At 38.8% G+C, this 5038-nt stretch overlaps 1 long non-coding RNA gene across 1 annotated transcript; it reads left to right on the forward strand.

The window, feature by feature from the left end:
• The first annotated feature begins 942 nt into the window (after positions 1–942).
• On the forward strand, positions 943–2126 carry LOC139127684 (uncharacterized). Its single transcript, XR_011551082.1, has 2 exons — positions 943–986; positions 1901–2126. It is a non-coding gene; the product is annotated as an uncharacterized lncRNA (long non-coding RNA).
• The last annotated feature ends 2912 nt before the right edge of the window (positions 2127–5038 follow it).

Below are 5038 nucleotides of genomic sequence, written 5' to 3' on the forward strand. Positions count from 1 at the left end.
TCTGCGAGCAGCCTCTAAATAAAATCAGCACAGATCAATTTAAACATCGTTTATTTTTATTTTCAAAATGTGAAATAATTAACACATGTTCACCGCTAAATATCCAATATGATCGGAACCTGCATTCTATTGAAAGGTACTCACATTTTCAGACGTAATATGGTTGGATCAGTCATTAAATATTTCTCATACGGTCCACGTTTTCGCGTACGTCCGTGAGCAACTGGCTATGCAGTCATGTATTGTACGTCATATCATGCCACAACGACGAACACACTTGCGATGGTTCTGCATCTGCCATTGTAAAACTTTCGCCACTACAACTTACATAAAACTTGGAGACACAGTACGGGTACTGTTTTATTCCCCAACCGTACAAAAATCGAGCCGGATGGACTAACGGTTCTGACGATACACGGTACGATGTCGTGACTTGGAGGGACCATGGTTTCCAAACGGAGTGGCCGGGACGCAAGAGGGTACGACCTGAAGGGTCCCATAAATGAGTATGCCGGAATTTAACAAGGCAGATCAGTATTGCAACGGTGTTCACTTAGTGTGTCTGACTTCCGTATTTTAACTGATCTCTTCATATTAAGTCATTTTTTGTTTATTATAAATATCTAAAAGAACAGTTTACGCGTACACGAAATGTCAAAATTTTGCGACGATCACGACCCTTGACCTTTTGACTTATCGGATATCACATTGCATCTCTCAAATGAGACTGCGCAGAGTTTTTTGAAGTAACGGCTAACAGTTCAGAGCTTCAACTGAATCTTACGAATTATGGCTGATTTCTCGGTCATTTCTACCCCAGCGACGATACATTTTAGTCAAAACAGCAAGTGAGTTATGTCTAAGGGGTAATGTTTCAGAAGGCATGAAGGTAAAGTGTATTTCCCCCGCGACAGTGTTGAACCGTGGTTGGATGCAGTGACGCAAGACAGCAAGTCGCCGGTTGACGATAATTTTCCATTCATCCGGTAAGTATTTGAAATGCATATTTATAAAATACTCTTATAAAGCTCAAGAGGTAGAAATTTTGATTCCGAATACCTTTTACCTCAAGGAGGTAACACCAACACGTAGCGCCACGAATCGAATACATTAAAGATTTCTATAGTATGTGTGACTTCAGACTATGGACAAAATGGTGGTGCATTGACTTCACTGTGCACTTGCTGGCGATCATGAAGATGTGAGCCTCACCCATACTCGAAGTCAATCAGATAATGAGTTGTGCCTGTTTTTATTCACATTGCAAAATTGGCTCAATAAGCATTTTCAGATGAATTTCTCGCTCGCTTTCAATTTCCGGGGTATGCAAAAAATTAGGCGAAATGAAAATATTAAAAAAAAACTAGATCGTAGGATGAACATGGCTTTGTAAACTTATGATTGTTTGTACCACTAAGTCTTACTTGCAATTTTCTACTTCTTTCATACATGGTTACTGTTAAAATGTATTTTTAATATGATATTGCCAGGTATGAAGCCTTTTATTGAAAGACAAAAAATATTCAGAAATTTGATGCGTCTTCATTTTCAAAGGACAGCAGCTGTAATTTTTAATGAGTTCAATAACTTGTTTGCTACATGTATTACAGACAGTAACATACTTTCTTGTATTGATTCAAATTAGGATGTAATGATGTGACGAGTCTGTAATGAGTACAAAAATTAATCAGACCAGTAGCTGTGGCAACTAGTCAAGTCAATACAACGTACACAAGCCCAATACATTTCTAGATATGTTACACTAGATATGTTACCCACATGTAATAAATTCTTCTATGTGTTTACGTAACAAATCACACTCATGTTCTAAAACTATATTGTAAATTTGTTGTCTTAGTAAATGTTGCTAAGTTCATTCTCTTCTTCTCTTTCATTTCAGTGTGCATGTCAGCCAAGGCCCAAGAGAAATTCGGCAAATATAATCATGACTTACCTAAAGAAGTCTTCAATGTCAAATTTCAAAACAAAATAGGACATGAAAGACGAGACTTATTGGCCAGAGCTAAATGAACTCTTTTAAAAACTTATCTTGGACTAAATCACTTTTCACTTTGTCTGTGGAATTTGTTGAAGCCAAAAATTTATTAAATTTGTCATCAGACTTACAGGTATATTTTGTGCTTTTTATTTTGAATGTTTGGAAAGGTGAGTCTGCTTGTGTTTGCTGTGTTCAGGTGAGTCTGAGTTGCTTTTAACTCTGTTTGGCCTGGCTTAGTTTTAGGCCAAATATAGTTAAATTACATCTCCAGCAATTATTTCACATTCACTATAAGGTCCTGTGTAAAAGTACTTAATTTCACTGGAATTAGCTTTCACTTATTTCTTTTTTGCTTACACCTTCCAAAGATGCAAATGAACTGTGTTAACCAAAATAATCACACAGCAACATAAGTAAAATTAAAATCCAGTGTCAAATTAGTACTTTTCATGGTGCTCTTTTCTGTCAGAATGACCCTGTCATTCATATGTGCATTCAAAATAACCATTCAAAATGACCATTCGTTCACATACATGTGAATGGTTCAAAATGACCATTCGTTATTCAAAATAACCATTCATCACATGTTATAACCCTTCGTCCACATGTTATAAACCATTCGTTCACATGTATGTGAGTGGCTAGCTCATTTAAATATTTTGGCCTATACACATGTTACCCACGTGCTTCTGAAATGAATGTGGACTGCCTAACTGCCTATTCCCTATGCACATACATTTAGCCATGCCAATTAGCCATGTGAATGCTAATTTCACATGGTACTGACAGGCATTCCTGTTCTATAAGGGATGCCAGAGTTGAGAAAGTGGTCAAGCGATTTAGTGAGCATGGTTTAACCTTGAACTTTACAAAGTGTAACATAGGAGACAGTATGATATTCATGGGTCACTTGATGACAGCCCAGGGTATGAAACTCACTGATGAGAAAGTCAAAGCTATAGTAAAAGCTCGAACGCCAACTGACAAATCAGAATTGAGAAGTTTCTTAGGGCTAGCCCAATTTTGCTCCAGATATGTTGATAAGTTTGCTACAGTGACTAGCCCACTGTGGGATTTGACTCGCAAGGATGTGAAGTGGAAATGGCTTCCCAAGCATGAGCAGGTATTCAACCTCATTAAACATAAGTTGACCACAAGTCCATTCATGGCTTATTTCAAGCAGGGTGCTAAAACTCGGGTCACTTCTGATGCGTCACCCGTTGGTGTTGGAGCAATCCTCGAACAAATGCAAAGTAATGGTTCATACCAACCAGTATACTATATAAGCAGAAAGCTTACACACGTTGAGTCTAGGTACTCTCAGTTCGAGCGGGAGGCACTTGGGGTTAAATGGGCATGTGAGAAACTTCAGCAGTTTCTATAAGGTAGTCATTTTGAGATCAGAACTGATCATAAGCCTTTATTGAAAGTGTTCAGCCCTAACTCCAGCCCCCCCCCTCAGCTAGAATTGAGAGTTGGTTGTTGTATATGCAGCAGTTTGATTATCATATCACCCACATCAAGGGAAAGAATAATTGTGCAGATATGTTGAGTAGATTGCCTGTGGATGAACCATCTGATAAGTGTTGTCGAGAAACTGAAGATTTTGCATGTAGTGTTATTTTAGAGGCCATGCCATCTGCTATCACTCCATGTGATATTGAGAGAGAATCTGCAAAAGACCAGAGTTTACAACTCGTTGAAAAGTGTATTACCTCTGCAAAGTGGTCAAAATTGAAGTCTTCACCTTATTGGCATGTGAAAGACGAGTTATGGTTGTATGGCAGGCTGATCATGCGTGGTAACAGATTAGTCGTACCACAGGTTTTGCAAAGAAAGATTTTGAAAATTGCTCACCAGGGTCATCAGGGAATTGTGAGGACAAAGGCTCGCTTACGTGACAGAGTTTGGTGGCCCGGGATGGACAGGGACGTAGAAAAGCTGATACGGTCCTGTCATCCATGTCAATTGGTTAGTGCTAGGCCAAACCCAGAGCCAATATCATCCACACAATTACCTGAAGGACCATGGTTTGACTTAGCTGTTGACCTTCTTGAGGTGTGTGATGGTGAAAAGTTGCTTGTGGTAACTGATTTATATTCTCGATGGCCAGAAGTAGTCTTATTAAAGAAAACAGATGCTGGTCATGTCATAAAAGCCATGGAAGCCATGTTTTTGACACATGGATTGCCTTACTGTGTTAAGAGCGACAATGGTCCACCTTTCACCTCAGCCGAGTTTGAAGGTTTTCTTGATTACTTAGGTATTGATCATGAATATTCTATTCCATATTGGCCTCAGAGCAATGGGAGCGTGGAAAGGCTGAACGAAGTGATTTTGAAATCTGTAAGAATCGCTAAATTGCAAAAGAAAAGTTGATATAAGGATTTGACACATTTTCTATTTGAATATAGAAATACACCCAATACTGTGACAGGCGTATCTCCTGCTATGGCTCTTATGGGAAGAGAATTTAGGGACAAAATTCCCAGGCTGAGAATTACATCCCAAACTATCAATGAGTCTGATTGGCAGATCAAAATGAGAGAAAGAGATACTAGAATGAAATTGAAACAGAAGGTCTATGCAGATAGCAGCAGACATGCCATTTCCTCTGATATTAGGGAAGGTGATTCGGTTTTGCTCCAGCAAGCGTTTAGGCAAAACAAACTTACTCCCAATTTTGAGACAGAACCATATAGAGTCATTCAGAAAGATGGGGGTGCTTTAGTCTTGGAAAATTCCAAAGGTGTCAAAAGAAGGTCCACGGGACATGTAAAGAAATATGTTGAGGAAAGTCAGGAATTTCCCTTCCAGGGCACTGGATGTAACTCCAAAGAATTGACATATGGAGAACCTCAAATTTCAACAGGAATACAAAATGATGTTCCGTCCTTTGATCCCAATATACGAGAGTTATCTACTCCTAGCAATTTTGAGAATTCGTCAATAGAGCCTGTCTGTCCTAGTCAGAAATCAACAAGACCAGTATGTTCTAGTTCTATTTCACCTGCTAGTACAATACCAGTTGAAACAGGT

The sequence above is a fragment of the Ptychodera flava genome, unplaced genomic scaffold, assembly GCF_041260155.1.
Source record: "Ptychodera flava strain L36383 unplaced genomic scaffold, AS_Pfla_20210202 Scaffold_34__1_contigs__length_2629520_pilon, whole genome shotgun sequence".
In the NCBI taxonomy this organism is placed as follows: Eukaryota; Metazoa; Hemichordata; class Enteropneusta; family Ptychoderidae; genus Ptychodera; species Ptychodera flava.